Below are 20,347 nucleotides of genomic sequence, written 5' to 3'. Positions count from 1 at the left end.
CATCATCAAAATTTTAGTGATTCCTATAATAGTTTGTTAACCTTGATTCTTAAGTTGGGCTCCTCTAAAAGCAGATGCTTAGATAAGGACTTAGAGGCAGATAGACAATTTGGAAGGTAAACTCAGAAAGACAGGTAAGGAAGTTAGGAAAGTGACACAAGGAAGGTAGAAAAATGAATAAAAAGCACGAGGAGCTCAATCTAGCTGGAGATCCTCTGAGAGGCCCTAGAGCCAAACTTCAGGACCTCAGGACCTTATCACTACAAGAGAGGGAAGTTACAGCATGTGTCCACCACTGCCACCCCTATAGATTAAGGATTGCCTCCCAGGGATTAGCTCCCTCAAACTTTCTGGTTTATCTTTTACAGCTGAGCAAGCTCTATCACCAATGAGAAAGCCCTCAGGTAGGGAAAGGGAAATTGCAGTTGCTTAAGGTGGGAATCTGTCAGTGGGCTGGGACTGTACATGGGTATAATAAAAATCAGGGAATCCACAGGATATGGGAGGTGCATCAACAACATTGTTACGCCCAGTTCCAAATTGACCTTTATTTGCTTTTGGATATTTTGTTATCACACATTTCATTTTTTAGGTCAATCTGACCTGTCCCACAGTTAGTCCAAATCATTTTTTTTTCTCATTTTCTTTCTCTATTCACTATTAGTACTTATTATTGCCTTAGGTTTCACCTCAAGCATCAACCAAATTAAATGTGAGTGTATACCTGAGATATGTGTCGAGAAAAACCTGAGGTCAGGTTTGGTGCACAGTGACCAATTAAGTATGTCTTCCATGGACAGAGGACAAAGAATATGGTTAGATTTGCCACGTATCTGTTATCCTTTGAGTGCAGTAATGGGAAAAAAGGTCTGTGCTAAGTAAACATTCCTGATTGTGACTTAAAGCATTGTAATAATTATTTAGATTGCTCAGAGAAGCAGTTTCAGAAACAATTACCTATGAATTTAATTATACACATTTAAACAACATGTGAGGGTGTAAGAAGTAAGCATGTAACTCATGGGTACAGAAAAATCCTAATATGAAGAAAAGATGCTCTCATATCCCTAAGGATAGAATTAGTATCATATCATCTCTCCATAAAAAAGATATACAAATAATTTCACAAATAAGTGATCCTATGTTAGGAGACAGAAATCTAAGAAGAAATGCCAAAATAAAAAAAAATAAAAAATAAAAAATAAAAAAAAACTGAGTTTTGCCTTGTTATTTCTCCCACACAATAGTAATGGGAGACTTTAACACCCCCACCGTCAACATTAGACAGATCAACAAGACAGAAGGTTACCAAGGACATCCAGGACTTGAACTCAGCTCTGCACCAAGCGGACCTAATAGATCTCTATAGAACTCTCCATCCCAAATCAACAGAATATACATTCTTCTCAGCACCACATTTCACTTATTCCAAAATTGACCACATAGTTGGAAGTAAAGCACCCCTCAGCAAATGTAAAAGAACAGAAATCACAACAAACTGTCTCTCAGACCACAGAGTAATCAAATTAGAACTCAGGATTAAGAAACTCATTCAAAACCACACAACTACATGGAAACTGAACAACCTGCTCCTGAATAACTACTGGGTAAATAACAAAATGATGGCAGAAATAAACATGTTCTTTGAAACCAATGAGAACAAAAATACAATGTACCAGAATCTCTGGGACACATTTAAAACAGTGTGTAGAGGGAAATTTATAGCACTAAATGCCCACAAGAGAAAGCTGGAAAGATCTAAAATTGACACCCTAACATCACAATTAAAAGAACTAGAGAAGCAAGGGCAAACACATTCAAAAGCTAGCAGGAGGCAAGAAATAACTAAGATCAGAGCAGAACTGAAGGAGATAAAGACACAAAAACCCTCCAAAAAATCAATGAATCCAGGAGCTGGTTTTTTGAAAAGATCAACAAAATTGATAGACTGCTAGCAAGACTAATAAAGAAGAAAAGGGAAAAGAATCTAAAAATAGATGCAATAACAAGTAATAAAAGGGATATCACCACCGATCCCACAGAAATACAGACTACCATCAGAGACTACTATAAACACCTCTACGCAAAAAATAGAAAATCTAGAAGAAATGGATAAATTCCTGGACACATACACCCTCCCAAGACTAAACTAGGAAGAAGTTGAATCTCTGAATAGACCAATAACAAGCTCTGAAATTGAAGCAATAATTAATAGTCTACCAACCAAAAAAAGTCCAGGACTAGACAGATTCACAGCCGAATTCTACCAGAGGTACAAAGAGGAGCTGGTACCATTCCTTCTGAAACTATTCCAATCAACAGAAAAAGAGGGAATCCTCCCTAACTCATTTTATGAGGCCAGCATCATCTTGATACCAAAGTCTGGCAGAGACACAACAAAAAAAAAAGAGAGAGAGAGAGAATTTTAGACGAATATCCCTGATGAACATCGATGCAAAAATCCTCAATAAAATACTAGCAAACCAAATCCAGCAGCACATCAAAAAGCTTATCCACCGTGATCAAGTTGGCTTCATCCCTGTGATGCAAGGCTGGTTCAACATACACAAATCAATAAATGTGATCCATCACATAAACGGAACCAATGACAAAAACCACATGATTATCTCAATAGATGTAGAAAAGGCTTTTGACAAAATTCAACAGCATTTCATGCTAAAAACTCTCAATAAACTAGGTATTGATGGAATGAATCTCAAAGTAACAAGAGCTATTTATGACAAACCCACAGCCAATATCATACTGAATGGGCAAAAACTGGAAGCATTCCCTTAGAAAACTGGCACAAGCCAGGGATGCCTTCTCTCTCACCACTCCTATGCCTTGTTATTTCTCACTCCAAAACTCCTTACTGGGACTCTGCTTTCCTTATTTCCACGAATTGCAAGCCAATCGCAGAAGAGTGGACACCCACTCACCTCTTCCTCCATGAACTTTACAAGAAGAGGGGCACACTGGCAAAGCCTCAGTCTTTATTTGATAAAAGGTGACTTTTGCAGCTTTACAGGCTTAGATGTTTTTATCTCCAGTTTGGACTTCAGCTTCATTAACTAAATTTTCACTCAAGCTGGTGTATAGATTCTGAGTCCAGCTGTAACTGATTTCAGATAGTTAAGTTTGTGTGCCCTGGTCTGACCCTTCCTAGGCCACATTCTATTTATGGCCTCCACCTATTACCACCCTTCTTCCTTCCATCCCCAGTGTTGCTGCCTTGTGCACACCTGACATTCCCTGACCCTCAGTCAGCTTATCACAACAATTAGACCAAATAGCTAACCTCTCAGAGAAAAACAAATGGAAGTGTCCTGCCCTCTTTCAGAGAGAAAGGCATCTTTTACTTCCTGGTCAAAATTCAGCAGCAGAGTGCAAATAAGAACATTTTCTTTTTTTCCACAGGAAATGAAAACCTTAAAAAGTTGTAGCCTCTCAGTGATTTCACAGATGATAAGGTTTATGATCCAGCCACCATTTAGCCAAAAGCAACTTTTTAAAAGGCTTAGGATATTTGATAGAGTGAGCTTAGAAGTGTATTTCAGCTCTTGCCGATGACATTTAAATATGTAAACTTGCCTGCTTCTCTATAAGAGGATCTCACATGAATATGAAAGTGGTGCTGATTAGATAGTAGCCAAGGGCCTGTGCTCTGGAGTCAGAGCTCCCCTACTGTGTAACCTTGACGGAGCTACTCTACCTCTCAACACATCAGTGTCTTCATTGGATAAATGGAAAGGGTAATATCAACTTCAGAGTGGTTGTGAAAATTATATACATAAATAAGAATATGCAAGGATATGGTTTGGGTACATTTGCCTTCAGGGAAAAAACAAAAATATTTATAATGATCAAACAAAGGACGAAGAAAGGATTTTAGCTATTAAATGAGTAAAAGTGCTTCTTAGTCGTTGTGGTAGTTTTAAAATATGGCCCCCAAATTCTTTGGTATTCTTCTGATACGGGTTGGCTCTGTGTCCCCACCCAAATCTCATCTCGACTTGTAATTCCGTGTTGAGGGAAGGCAGTGATTGGATTAGGGGATGATTTTTCCCCAAGGTGTTCTCATCAAAGTGAGTGCATTCGCACGAGATCTGATGATTTTATAAATGAGAGTTTTTCCTGTGCTCCCACACTCTCTCTCTTACCTGCTGCCATGTAAGATTCTCCTTCTGCCATGACTGTAAATTTTCTGAGGCCTCCCCAGTCACATGGAACTGTGAGTCTATTAAACCTCCTTCCTTTGTAAATTACCCAGTCTCAGGCAGTTCTTTATAGCAGTGTGAAAACGGACTAACACATCCTCCCATTAAGAATTCTGTGCAGTCTGAGTTTGAGACCAGCCCAGGCAAATTAGGGAGACCCCGTCTCTACAAAAAAAAAAAAAAAAAAAAAAAAAAAAAAAAAAAAAAGGCAGGTATGGTTGCATGCATTTGTAGCCCCAGCTACTTAACAGGCTGAGGTAGGAGATAGCTTGAGCCTAGGAGATCAAGGCTGCAATGAACCTTGATCATGCCACTGCATTCCAGCCTGGGTGATAGGGTGAGACCCGATCTCAAAAAATAAAAATATTGGCTGGGCACGGTGGCTCACGCCTGTAATCCCAGGACTTTGGGAGGCCAAGGCAGGCGGATCACAAGGTCAGGAGTTTGAGACCATCCTGGCCAACATGGTGAAACGCTGTCTCTACTAAAAACACAAAAATTAGCTGGGCATGGTGGCACATACCTATAATCCCAGCTACTCAGGAGGCTAAGGCAGGAGAATAAAAAATAAAAATAAATAAAAATAAATAAATGGTGGTCTATGTCCTGTCCCTTAATGATGAGTAGACTTGAAACCACCTAAACTATACAGTCGGGTAGAAATGATGTTTTTGTGACTTCTGAGGCCGGGTCATGAAAGGCCATGCTGCTTCTGTGTGGTTCCCTTGAATTACTCACTTCGATGGCTCCCTTTAGAGACACTCCTTCTCAGAACCCAAGCCCCTGCTGCAGAAGCTAGAGCCACATGGAGAGTGACCAGGTGTCCTGGTCAACAGTCTCAGCTGAGCACAGGTTTCAAGTCTTTCCAGCCCACACATGTGAGTAAAGGACTCCCCACATGGTTCCAGCCACAGCCATTTTAGGTATTTTCCAGTTGAGACCCCAGATATTGTGGAGCAGATAAAAGTCACCCACTGTGCCTTATTCAAATTCTTGCTCTTAAAATCCATAAGCATAATAAGATGGTTTTTGTCTTTACTACTGTGTTTGGCTTGATTTGTAACACAGCAATACATAACCAGAGCAACAGCACAGCAAAATAATAGAAACAGTCCAAAGGAAATGGGAGATCAGTCTCATGCATATTGAATAGCTTGAACCTAAGGACAGATAACATTAAAACGATTCAACTGTTAACATCTTGTAAACACGATCATGCCCCAGTTTTGCAAGGATTTTCTCTGAAGCTATATAAACCCTTACATAGGATTTATTGGAGACTCTACTTACAAAGCCTAATCATTATTGTCATAATTCTTTTTAAGTAAATAAATTATAATGATGTCATATGGAATTAACATTTACTTAATTAAACAAAGATTTAAAAGCACCTACAGTACTTAGCATACTGTGAGGTAAATTTTTAAGTAATTTTAAAGTAAATATAATCACCTTGGATGCCTTTTAAAAGTCTGATTCCGGGCTGGGTGTGGTGGCTCACACCTGTAAACCCAGCACTTTGGGAGGCTGAGGTGGGTGGATCACAAGGTCAGGGATTCGAGATCAGCCTGACCAACATGGTGAAACCCCATCCCTACTAAAAATACAAAAATCAGCTGGGCATAGTGGCGGGCACCTGTAATCCCAGCTACTTAGGAGGCTGGGGCAGGAGAATTGCTTGAACCCGGGAGGCAGAGGCTACAGTGAGTCGAGATCGCGCCACTGCACTCCAGCCTGGGCGACAGAGCGAAATTCCATCTCAAAAAAAAAAAAAAAAAAAAAAGTTCTGATTGCAAGGCCCATCCAAAGAGATTCTGATTTAGTAGGTGTGCATTTGTTTGTTTGTTTGTTTGTTTGTTTGAGACAGAGTCTTGCTCTGTCATCCAGGCTGGAGTGCAGTGGCACAATCGCGGCTCACTGCAACCTCTGCCTCCCAGGTTCAAGCCATCCTCCCACCTCTGCCTCCCAAGTAGCTGGGACTACAGACACACACCACCATGCCTGGCTAATTTTTTGTATTTTTAGTAGAGACGGGGTTTCACCATGTTGGCCAGACTGGTCTCAAACTCCCGAGCTCAAGTGATCTTCCTGCCTTGGCCTCCCAAGGTGCTGGGATTACAGGCATGAGCCACCATGCCCGGCCAGTAGGTGTGCATTTTTGACAAGCAATTCAGAAAATTCTGATACTGGTGGTATAGGGAAAAAAGCTTCTGATTTTTTCAAGCAATTCAGAATATTCTGATACTGGTGTTATAGTGAAAATACGCCTGAAGAGGGATTGGAGTACACAAAACAAGTATGTACCATAGATTCTGCCCTCAAAAGCAACTTAATTTGAATTAATAGAAAAGACATTTCTGTGAACGACATAAAACAGCATTTAGGCTTCAAATTGTGTTTGGGGTTTTAATCCACTAGAGTCAATATTTTTCTTCTTTAATTTGAATTGTCAGTTAGGAGAAAAACTAGGCCCAAGAGTCTGAGGTTTTTCTAACTGGCAGGGAAGCTTAAGCAATTTACTTAGTGCTCGATCTGATTAACACAGTCCTTTTACAACTTACACGAGCAATATATTCTAAGATTAAGTGAAGAATGTAATGTCAAAGTTGAATTTTACTTTCCAGGAAGATTAAAGGAAAACCCTGTGTTTCACATTGAATGACTAGCCCAGGGAGAGACTTGAACTAAATATCCCAGGAAGCTTTTCAGTAAAATAGGAAATAAAGGGTGGGTTGAAATTTTAATATCTTTTCCCCACCCGTCCAGTCTCTTCTTTCCTTATGTTCCTGGGATCATGAAAATACAAATATTTTCCAAACTCCTTTTAAAAATTCAAAGAAATATATTTTAAGTTAAACATGGCATATTGAACACACATGTCTGTACTCTCCCTCTCTTTAGGGATGCCACTAACATGACAAAAAATATGTACATATAAAAGAACTTCACAGGGACAAAGAGAACAGATGAGACAACACTAAATAAAAGATTTCAGCAAAATTTTTTCTTTATTTTTTCTGAGACAGAATCTCATTCTGTAGCCTAGGTTGGAGTGCAGTGCTGTGATCTCTGCTCACTGAACTCAGAACCCCCAAGTTGCTGGGATTGCAGGCATGTGCCACCACGCCTGACTAAATTTTGTATTTTTAGTAGAGACAGGGTTTCTCCATGTTGGCCAGGCTGGTCTTGAACTCCTGACCTCAAGTGATGCACCCACCTCAGCTTCCCAAAGTGCTGGGATTACAGGCATGAGCCACCGGCACCCGGCCCAATGAAATTTTAGAATATGAAAAAATTATGGGCAATTATTAACAGACTTAGAACACAGAAGGCTCAAATGTGAACCTTCTATGGTGAGACACCAACATCAGACCAGTGATTTCTGCCCTAGTCCCTCAGACTCAAGCATTTGGATTCACCTGGTACCCTTGAAGGCAGGGATGAAGAATGGCATTGAAAACAGGAGAACTAGTTAAATGTTTATGTAAGGACACTTAAAGTCCTTCTATACAAGCTAAGAACCAAGCTACTACTCTTTCAGGAACTCCACAGAAAATAGAAGATTTTCTTTATAAAGATAATTCCATCTCTGAGAATGAGAATGAGTTACTGTATGCAAACAGAAGACTAAGTGAAAGTCTTCATTAAAAATGGTGAAAATCCCAAAGTAGAAGCCTCTGATATTAAAAAAGAAACCTAAACCAACAACTAGATAGATGAAAGAAAGAAATTTAGAAGAAATGAAGAAAATGCAGGAAGCAGAAGAAAACTTCAGAGCAATTATAATTAACACCTACAAAAGATAAGATATTCCAGTGTGAAACAAGAATCACATGCTAGAAAAAGAATATTCAGAGAACTTTCTGAAGTAAAATTTGGATGTAACTAAAAATTTATTCCAAGTGTTAAAAATAAACTTGAGGACATTCCTAATCTTCATCCTTCTCCTCCCCAAGAAAGTGTGGATGATAGGAAAGAAAAAAATGAGAAAGTTAGAGGATCGATTCAGAGATCCACATCTCCCTAACTGCTGTTGTAGAAAGAAGGAATGAAAATGTAAAGTAGAATACATTATCAAATAAATAATTTTTTAATTCCCCATAAAGAACATGTCTTCATTATGATACATTTGACATATGTGCCCAAACAATATATGAATAGCTCCATACTGTGTCAAAGTAAATTACACCATAATTCAAAGAAGAAAAAAAAAGCCCAACAATGGCACAAATGCAATAGAAGTTTATATCTCAAACCATCAACATATACATGTAGATGGACTTTACAGACTCATGTGGTCTCAAAAGATCTGCCTTCCAAATACTTTCTCAGAAGGTTCTTGGAAGGTGTGCTCTACAAAAGCAAAAGAGAAATCCAAGAAAAGGAAGGAAAAAAATCCAAAACAGAGGATCCAAAAACAAGTGTAAAATGAACTAATGATGATAAAGACATACTCCAGAACGACAGCTGTGCAGCAAACCTAGAAAGCAAGTTCTGACTGGGGAAAAAAGATGAAAGTTTTCAGAAAGGATAAGCCTGCGTGCACATGTGCACACACATACACACACACTCACACATTGAACTCATAGATTTCTTGGACATATGACTACATTGAGAGAAGTTTTAATGTTCTGTCAGTGAGTATGGGGTTTAATTAGTGATAGGTACATAAAAATTAAGTAATTAAAGGGTAAAGAAATATATCCTAATATACTACGTGACTCATCTGCAAATCATATATTAAGGCAGTTGTAATGACATAAACACTGAATATTCATTTAACCAAAAATTAGAATTATAGAGGGGACAGCAAATGGCAAAGGTATTGGGAGTGGGGTATGGAAATATAAGAGCACTAAATCCTCATTTTTCATGAAAAAAGTCAATTGATAATGCTTAAATTGAAAAATGTAAAGATAAGAGTTTAAATTTGTTTTGAAATATGGAGAGTCTTAATCTGGGTTCCCCAAAAAACAGAGCATGTGGCAAAGGCTGATGTGCCGCTCATTTATTAGGAGAAATAATGGAAAGGGGGAATGAGACAAGCAAAGGGCGAGCCCCAATCAAAGGTGGTTACCAAATTATAAGTCGGCTACTTTTGATAGCAAGCATAACTGATGGCTCATTGTCACAATTGTGAGAGGCTGTGTAAATGAAATCACTTGAGACTGTCCATTATGCTAGAGATGAAGGCAGAAGACTTAACCATCAGCTTCTATATCTTACTGGTCAAAGGTTCACTTCACATGTGTGAATTAAACACAGGCTGGGGGTACAGTGGCTCATGCCTGTAATCCCAGCACTTTGGGAGGCTGAGGTGGGTGGATCACGAGGTCAGCAGTTCAAGACCAGCATGGCCCACATGGTGAAACCCTGTCTCTACTAAAAATACAAAAATTAGCCAGGTGTGGTGGCACATGCCTGTAATCTCAGCTACTCAGGAAGCTGAGGCAGGAGAATCACTTGAACTGGAAAGGTTGAGGTTACAGTAAGCTCAGATCATGCTATTGCACTCCAGCCTATGTGACAGAGTGAGATTCCATCTCAAAAAAATAAATAAATAAAATAAAATAAAGGTAAACAAATGCAGTCATCAAGTGAGCAAGGTCATGCTTCAGTGTCAGTAGGGACGCCCTGGATATGAGGCAAGAGGCATAGGAGGCAGGCTGGAAGTGAGAGGTTGTTCAGTCACGGCTCAGTAAGGTTAGTTGGAGCCTATGCAGGGCTGGTCACTGGGGAAGTGACAGAACAAGTAACCACACTCTTTAGAGACAAGTGAGGTTGTCTGATTCTGGAAGAGCACATAATGGGTACTAGATTCAGGGGGTAAGTATTAGAAAAAGCTAATAGAATTAAACATAATTGCCCATGAAGAAACAAAATAAGAGGTAGTAAAGATTAGGCTGGGACTCTTAAAATGTAATTTTATTTTTAAACTCATATGTATGCATTATTATATTAAAAACACAAACTTAAAAATGCCTTAAAGTATTTTACATAGTAGGATTCTTTATTCCAGACACTTGGTAACAGCATTGTAACTGATAATTGCTTTTAATTTTCACAAAGCCGAAATCAAAGTGGTGGTGGTTGTTGCTATTTTTAACTTTAGGCCATTTCTATTTCCATGCTACTAACATACTGAATGTAATCAATTACCAAAATTCATAAAGTCAGCCAACAATTCTCAAATTTTTCAGTCTAAGAAATCCTTTGTACTCTTAAATTTCCATAGGTTTTATTTATTGGCATTTGCCATGTTAGAAAATAAAATTGAGACTTTAAAAAATATTTTGTTTATTGATTCACTTTAAAATAACAGTGTAAACCCATTGTAGGATGTCATAAGTAACATCTGTTTTTAAAAAATAATCACATTCTCCAAAGCAAAATACTTGAGTGAGAAGAGCAGCATTGACAAGCACTTTTACAATTCTCTTTACTTTCCAGCTTAATCAAAGACAATTTATTCGTTATATCTGCTTCTATATTCAGTTTATTGTAACACGTTGTTTGGTTAAAATCTATGAAAAAAAGAAACATGGCCTCACACAGCTATGCTGTTAGAAAAGGAAAGGGTATTTTAATAGCCTTTTCAGGTAATTGTGTTTATTCTTCTTTGGTACTATACCATAACGTGACATTGAAAACCACATCCATGAACTTTTCGTATTCTATTACATTAAAAATCATTAGTCCATTTGGCACCTTAAACAGACCTTTTTGTTAACCATGCATTGATCACGTGAAAGGTATCTGTCACTGAACTATTTAGACCTTCCAAATGTTGATCCATTCATCACATTGTCAAAAAATCACACTTGTTAATACCACCACCTGTCTCATTGGAAAAGTCTTTAGGTATCGGGAAACTGACTACCTTATGGTGATAAATACAAGTTTTCCAAATTTCTAATTTTTGTGTGGAAGCTCAAATATTTTTATTGACAACAACAACAAAAAAAAAAAACAGAAGCTTTTTAAAAATGACCAGCTCACTTCATTTATTTTTAAGAAAATGTCTGCCAAATAAATTAGGATAACCCTAGTTTACCTGTCAGTCATCCCTTCAAGTGAAAATGACATGCCATGAAAAAAGCAGCTAGTTTAGCTTGCAATTCAAACATACATAAGTGCTTTTCTTCAAAACAGCCATCACACGTCACTATGCAACCAAAGGACTTTCTTCCTACCTCCCATTTTGTCATACAGAAAGTTAAAATGACATACACACAAAGGTTGAGATCTAATAAAACCAATAATCTTTACTGCTTCATAAAGATACTTTTCAGTGTCACTGCCATTTTTTTTAACTGTAAATGTATGGTGAAGAAATACAATGACTTCTAGTTTAGCTTGGTACCACTGCCTTGATTCATACTAAGGTGCCAGTAGTTTTACCCACCCTTGTTTTTGCACCCTGACTGCAAATGTCAGCTCAGTGAAAAAGGTAAATAATGTTGTTAGTATTATTATGAAAATAGCTTTACCCTCTAAAACACTCAGAACGGATCTCAGAGACCCATAGGATATACGGATTGAACTTTGAGGACTACTAATATATGCACTAAGTATCAAAAATCATTACAAGCAAGAATCTTCACTTTTTTGCCAGACTGAAGTAAAAATTGAGCTAAGCATTCAAAGCTGTCATAAATATGTATGATGCCTTAGATTGTACACAGGCAGTAGGATGAGATACTAATGATACTTGATCGCAGCTCAGAGAACCTGAGTTCCAGTGCTATCATTCACAAGTCATAGGACCATTGATTAGTCAAGTGTGATCCTCCGAGTGTCATTCTCCCCATTTCTATCTTGAAGATGATACAGCCTACTTCTTAGGGTTATTGGATAGACTAGAGCTACTTAAAATGTAGTCCCTGAACCATCAGCATCATAGAAAAATAGAAAGTGTGGGAAAGCACCTGGGAATTTGTTAGAAATGGAAAATCTAGGGTCTCAACCCAGATGTGTTGACTCAGAATCGCTGGGTGTGGGGCACAGGAATCTCTCTCAGGTTTTCCTAATGATTCTTGCTCATATCCAACTTTGAGAAGTGCTGATATAGACCATGCACGATAAAGGATTGGAAGATATGAACACTATACAGATTTATGTTATTGGGATAATAAGAAAAAAAGGTTTTCCAGGCAACATAACTACATAAAGATTGCTACTTTAGTCATATTTGTTTGTAACATCTATAGTCAGATAGTACTAATCTAACTGTTGGTATCAAAGACACATGTGTTTCATAGAAATGAATTTAAAAATGCAAAGCCAAGAAAAAGTCTAGAGTTAGGGGAGATAGCAAAAGGTATGCATGGAAAAACAGTGGGAAATAATGCTGAATGTGGTTAAAGTATAAAATGAAATGTTTATACTTTGTACAATAGGCAATAAGGAACCATTACAGATTCTTCCATTTTAAAGTGACATAACGAAAGACTGTTTTAGGAGATCAGTTTGCTAACCATGGTGCAGAATGAATTGAAAGGGGAAAAGACAGGAAGGCAAGAAGTATTTCATGAAACCATACATTTTTCCTCCCCATAGAATAAAAAAATTCTCTGATGAATTTGGACAAGATTCACACAGTCATAGGCATTTGTCTGATAGGAGTGAAACCAAGGTAAAGAAAACTATGAGTATATGATGTGTTCATCACTTACCCCACACATAACTTTATTTCCAGCACTTTCACTTTCCCTTTCTTTCAGTTCCAAGTCTTCTGCTAATTCACTGCTCTCAAACTCCTGTCTCTCACTTGCCTGTCTTCCAACCTGCTCTCCTTTATTCAGCAGCCCGAGGTCTTCTCCTATTAATGAAGAACAGCTTTTCTCTGTTTCCTTTCCTTTAAGCCCCTATACCTACTAAAATTTCTAAATGACAAGAAACAGTTTTGCAAGAATTTCTGTGCTAAAGGAGAGGTGAAATGTAAAAGCTACATGTCCCACTTAGAGTCCACTTCTCTTCCCAGACTTATAAGGAGTTATCAACAGCTTTTTCAAGATAATGCTTCTATTTCAGCATCAGAAAAAGAAAAAAAATGGAAGTTAAGAAGGGAAAATAAAATGAAAACAAGATAGAAGCAATGTCTCTGCAATTCAGCCTTGGAAAAGATGAACAAGCCAAAAACAAGGAACTTGGAGCTGAAGTTGAATTTATCTGTTTGTGTGTACAGGGGACAGAACCAGGTCAGAATGTCCTGGTGGAATTTTATCTGTCCTGGAATAGAATTACCCTGAGTAAAACTAAAAGCTTAATGCAAAGTTTGGATAGCAATGGTTGAAGAAGCCCCTCAGGTTTGACCCTTAATTAAGGGAAGCTAATTACATAAATAAAATATTATCTGAAGTGATCCCCGTCAAAAGCATTCAATTAATGTGTATTTCTGGCTGCAACTACATCAGAAAGTGGAAGTTAAAAAGATTCAGGGCCAGGTGTTGTGGCTCATGCCTATAATCCCAACATTTTAGGAGGCCAAGTGGGGGGTGGATTGCTTGAATTTAGCAGTTCAAGACCAGCCTGGGCAACATGGCAAAACCCCATCTTTACAACAAATACAAAAATAAGCCGGGCATGGTGGAGCATCCCTGTAGTCCCAGATACTTGAGAGGCCGAGGTGAGAGAGTCACTTGAGCCCTAGAGGTCGAACCTGCAGTGAGTCATGATCATGCTACTGCACTCCAGACTGGCAACAGAGCAAGAACTTGTCAAAAAAAAAGGTGAGAGAGAGAGAGAGAGAGGAGGAAGGAAGGAAGGAAGGAAGGAAGGAAGGAAGGAAGGAAGGAAGGAAGGAAGGAAGGAAGGAAGGAAGGAAGGAAGGAAGGAAGGAAGGAAGGAAGGTAGGAAGGAAGGAAGGAGGGAGAAGGAAGGAAGAAAAAAGAAAAAAGAGGAAGAAGCAGATTTAGAGCAAGGCAGAACTTCAACATCACAGACAGGGGAGGAATAACTTGAAAGTGTGGGAGATTTCAGCATCTTTCACAGTGCATCAAGCTTCATAACTTTTCTTAATTTAGATTGAATACAAGCATGCAGATTCAGTTAAGTGAGGTGTTATTATGAGATCCAAAGCTTTTTAAATTATACCTAAAATTTTTGGATGAAAAACTCAATGAAAAGGCAATTTATTTATAGCGGTATCATATATAAGGAAAATGAAACTCTTTAGAAAATGCTTGAGAATGCTATATCTTTCATTTAACCATTTGAATCAAAAGAAGACCTATTTATTGGAAGGAAACCATGGTAATATTAACATAGACTATAATCAATTTGGTCCTAATTTTATTCGTTCATAGATAATATCTAGCACAGTTCTAGATAACAAATCTACCACAACTAACAGGGCATAATATAGCTTATGGGGTTTATACTCTAGTAAAGGAGATGGGGGAAAGGTGTAAACACAAAACCATAAATACACAACAATACAAAGTAAATTGTAAAAGGCAAATAGAAAAAAAAGAGGGGGGCTAAGATAGAGCAGAAATGAGGGGTGAGTTTAAATAAAGTAGTTAGGGGAAACATCTCTAAAAGGATATTAAATCTGCGATGCAAAAATGAGAAATTATCCAAGCAAATAGTAGAGAGAAGCTCTCTCCTGCCAAGAAAACAGCAGGGGAGTGGTAGAGATGTTTTCAAAGACCTAAGAAAAGACAAGTGTGACTGAAACACGGTGTGTAAAGAGGAGAGGGGCAAAGGATGAGAGAAAGTGTGGGGCTCAGGCCATGAGAGCCTTCTAAGCTGCCCCGTTAAGAGACAGTAGAGAAAAATGAGGACAGAAGTCGGTGGACTTGGCAACTTCGACGTAATGGGTAGTGTGGATTACACCAGATTCGGTGAAATAATGATGTCAGGAATCTCACTGGCGTTAGTAGGAGAGAAAGGCAGTAACGGAGGAGAGATTTACATGTTTGTCTCTCTCAAAGCTGTGAAGTGGGAGCTGAGGATGGAGAGATCGCTGGTAGGAATATAGGGATGCAGGAAGTCTGGGTTTTGCTTTTTCCAAAGACAAAAGATCAGAGCATGTGTGTGTTTGTTCTGATAGGATTGCAGTGGTCCAGGGGAGAGGCAAAGGATAATGGAGAGCAGGAATGGGGTCCAGAGCACAAGGGAAAGATTAGATATAAGGGAAAGCACAAAGATAGAAAAAGAGATTGCGTGAACACAAGTCAAGGTGTGGATTTACCGGTGGAAGGTTTGGAAACACTGTCCTCTACCATCCTCATCTCCTCCTAACCTCGGAATCCCTAAGCCACTCCTTTAACTCATCTAATCTTTACCTATTGAAACTCTTTCTAGATTTAAATCATCAACACATCTTATCTGCTTGAAAATATTCACGAATTCCACATGAAAGTTATTTTCCTAAATCCACAGTGTTTACAAAGATTGTACTGCCAATTCAATACAGAGGACTTTTAACAGCATAGTCCTATAATTTTACTTATGGAATATAATGTGATGAGCAAAATATTTTAAGATGAAAGATAAATTTTTTGGCCACCTAAAGGTGGCCAAAAAAAGTGGCAAGATCCAAAATCATTGCATAAGTTTTCTGTACATTCTTCCTAGTATCATTTAATTATATTATTAGAGTCTCATTATATGCTTTTTCACCCATGCTACTTCCACTTTTTATATGTGTGGCATTCAAATTATTTCTTGAATAATATCCCCAGTGCTTCACAGAATATGTCTCTGCACTAGAAATGTGTTTCTATATTCATATATCCCTTCATTTATTTTCCATTACTCAATTAAGAAAGAAATAATAGGAGATGTAATATAAAGCACATTATTGTGCCTTGTCCAACTGGGTATAGATAGATAGACCACCTTCAAATATAGTAGCAAATGCTGTCTTACTATAAAAGAGCTTTTACCTTTTCAAGTCCAAATGCCCTGAGTTATTTTAAGCTCTGCTACCGTCAGTCAGCTTCCTGGTGTGGAAGAACATATAACTTAGATAAAGCTAGAGCAGCTGGAGCAATCACCACAAATCACCAGTTATAAGACTTGCTTGCAGCAGTAATACAGGCTGAAAAGTCCCCCTCCCCTCAAAAAAAAAAAAATAACCCATGAAGAAGTTAATGTGGTGTTAGAGCTAGTAGTTGACCGTTGCTCTTGCCATCTGTCATCCCATTGGACTACATAAGTAGAAGTCAACAAGAAATTCGTCTCTTATGTTGACACCACACAATGTCATTTTCTATTTATGCACAATTGTTAAATTTCACTTGGTATCAAAATTAATCCAGAAGTTTCTAAGAGAAGAAAGTAGTAAGAAATTTTCAATGTTTCAAATATCTCTAAATGAAAGAAAACTAAGCTTTAAGAACATTGCTAACCTTCTATAGAATAAAAGCATTTTTCCCACAACATGAGTTTCAATTGAGAAATTTTATTTATTCAACTGCTCCTGTCTTCATTTAGAAATATCTGCCCTCAAAAGTTATAATCTGGTTTATAACACAGATAGCAGGCTAATGTAAATAAATCAAAACTTTTTCTAAATACCAATTAAATTCACAATAAGATTCCATTACATATGCACCAGGATGGCCAAAGTTAAAAACAAGATACCAAATGGTGGTAAGAATGTAGAGTAACATGAACTCTCACATATTGTTGATGGTAGTATAAAAATTGATACAGTACACTTGGAAAACTACAGGAAAACTACAAAAGCCAGTGATGTGCTGTGACAGTAAATGTTTAACAACTGAGTCTGTGGTGGGAGAGGGGGAGTAATTTGTATCGTTTGCCAATTTCTATAGTGTAAACAATCCTCTGATGGACAGTCTGAAGCTACCAATGTTATGTCACTGAACATGAATTTTGGAAGACATGTGCAAAATTAGCTCTTGTGAGCTGGTACAAGCCAGTCCATTTTACCTCTGACTAGGTTGAAAACTCTGATTTCCCAAGACCCTACAAATTTCCTCCTAATTATAATCCCAATAGAGATTCATACACGTGTTCATGGAAAGCCACATATAAGAATATTCACAGCAACACTATAAAAGCCAAAAACTGGCAACAACCCACATACCCATCAATCAGGGAAAAAATTAATTGTGGTGTATACATACAATGGGACAATATTCAACAATGAAAATTAACAAACTACTACTTACCCAAAAACACAGATGAATCTCTCAAATCTAACATTGATAAAAAGAGCCAGACATCAAAGAATAATGATTCCATTTAAATAAAGTTTAAAAGCAGACAAAACGAATCCCTGATGATAGAAAACAAAATAATAGTTACTTTTTTGAGTGAAAGCACCTATGAAGGGGCACAGGAAGGCTTCTTAATCTGGTGATAGCAGTTCAGGTGTGTTCGTTTTGTAAAAATTCCTTGAGCTATAAACTTACAATTGTGCACCTTTTTTTGCATGCCTGTTACACAACAATAAAACAAGTTTACTGAAAAATAAAACTTTTCCAACATAACAATTACGAGGATTCACTTTCCTCTGTGGTTATTCTCTGTTACACTAACTCTCATCACCTGTTAAAAAGAGTATAGACTCTACTGGTTCTGCTGCTTGCATGCTGTGTGACGGCACAAATTACTTAACCTCTCTAAGTTTCAGTTATCTCTTACACAGACATCATAAATATTTACTTAATTGGTATATTACACAGATTAAAAATAATATATGTAAAATGTCAATATGGTATCTTTTCTGCAATCCACAATCCCTAGAACAGCCAGGATAATCTTAAAAAAAAAAAAGAAAAAAAGAAAAAACAGACTAAATATCCAAATATACTAGTCCCTTGCTTAAAACTCTCCAATTACTTGAGAAAAAATAAAATTCTTATCATGGTCTACAAGGCCCTCTGTGGCCTGGCCCTTGCCCTGTCTCTGACTTTACCTCCTACTACGCTCATTCTCACTCCCTGCATTCCAGCCACACTCCCTGTTCTTTGAACTCACCTAGCTGGCAGTTGCCCCAGAGCCTTTGCTTATGCTACTATCTCTGTTTGGAATGTTGAAGCCCCGCATCCATGCAAGGCCAGTTCCATTTCCAGATAAGTCTTATATCAAAAATCATCTTCTCAGAAAAAGGCCATCCCTGACATTTCAATAAAAAGTAGTGTCCCCAGTTACTCTCTATCCCATTTCCCTGTTTTATTTTTCAATACAGCATTTATTGCTAGCTGGAATTACTTCAATTTACTGTCTTTCTTCCATCATTGTAACCACACACCTCACAGTAAGCCAAATAAGGGAGGGATAGTGTCTGATATACTCACTACTGTATCTTCTAGCACTAGAAGAATACCTGGCACACAGTACTCACTAGATGGTTGTTGATTGAAAAAATAATCAATAAACAATAATTTTTTTCAGAAACAGTCATTGTTTCCTCCTTCAAATATCCTCATACATCATAAGAGTTTATGAATTTGTAAGTATTTTAGGATGGAGTTTATGAATTTGTGAGTATTTTAGGATGAAATACTGTGACTACATTTGCTCCTTGAACCATTGTTTTTATGTAACAGTTCTAGTTTCTTTTCTATTAAAGATCTTAAGGATAAGGTCAAGTTCAGGAGCCAACCAAAAGAAAAATGTAGTGTACTACCTCACCCTGGTAAAATGCATTCATTTGACAGAGTAAACAGTTTGAAATTGTTCATTACTAAGACATTGACTCCCATATGTGATAAGCTGTGTTAATCTGGGACATGATTTTTATAACTGCATTATGTCTTTTAGAGAACTGTACTTAGGGTCCTTTTTCCCCTGGAATTTTGATGAAGAAATCCTACAATCTCTGTCTTCAGTATGGCTCTTTAAAAAGCAGTTCTTCTTGCTATTTCTGGGAAAATAAATCTTTAAAATCCTTAATCACTTTCCCAGGTGTAAAATGAGCAATTCTTTCAGGACATCAAAAATATTGTTCATCTGCATAGTCTCATGTCTACTGCAACCACTGTTTTCTTATTGTGTAGTCTGAAGTTGAAAAGATAATAACTCATTAAAAGTAAAACCAATCACCTACATGTAAACAAAACCATCAGAGGAAGTTTTTAAAATGCTTCTCTAAGCTGAATATTTAGATCTGTTCTATTTAAAATCACATGATGGAAATGATTTAAAAACACTTTGAGTTTAACAATCCCCAGAAGTATGAGAATGATATATGATCATTCTATACCACATTATAAAGTCTGATATATAAAATTGTATGTCATCTAATTAACTATGGACCCATTAGAAAAATTAGTTTAAAGCAATAACAACAAAAATTACACCTCAAACTACAATTTTTTTTAAACTATCTTACAAAATATTTGGAGTTTTAACTTAATGTAACAAAGGAAAAGTTGGCTTCCTTATAGCAAATGTAGATGAAGATGGGCTGGAAGTAAGAGTTGAAATGGGTGCAGAAGAGAGAAATGGAAACATACAAGAAACAATTTAGAAACCTTATAGACTCAGCCAGGTAGGGGTTTGTCTGTTTTAGAGAGAATTAGTCGCACAGAAAGAAGGCTGTTGATGCCTTTGATCAACGAAAAACCCTGGAGAGGAAAGACTTACACAGTTCAGGGTTAAAAAGAGATTGAAAACAAAATGCTTAGAGGAGATGAGATGGCAAAGAAAGCTAGAAACTTTTAAAGTAGTGGGAGCCAGCACACACAGGAACTATCATCAATCTCTAACGTCTCACACTTCATTCAGAGCTTTCTTCAAACTGCTGAAACCATGTTATTTCATAGCATTTGGGCTGACTTTAATCGTGAAATATTTTTAAAACTGTCTCTCAAAGAATGAAACTTTTCTTTTAAATCATAATTAAATAAATGTTGTTAAAAGGAAACTCTTATAACAAGTTTAGAAATTCCATAATTTCTTTTCCACAAGAAGTGATCTTATAGTCCAGATGGTAATGTTGACCCTTATTAACACAAATTAGATTGCATATATCACCTATATTGTGCCCCATAGTTTTATCCAAGAAAAACAATGCATATTAGCAGATTCACACAGAAGTTTCTTCTCTGATAAAAGTAAGAAAACCCATCAGAAAAGATTAATTTTATCATCTTACACTGATATATGAATCAGCCATGTAATTGCTACATAAACATAAAAATAAA

Source organism: Rhinopithecus roxellana, chromosome 8 (assembly GCF_007565055.1).
Source record: "Rhinopithecus roxellana isolate Shanxi Qingling chromosome 8, ASM756505v1, whole genome shotgun sequence".
Classification (NCBI taxonomy): domain Eukaryota; kingdom Metazoa; phylum Chordata; class Mammalia; order Primates; family Cercopithecidae; genus Rhinopithecus; species Rhinopithecus roxellana.
This window is presented reverse-complemented; position numbering follows the sequence as displayed.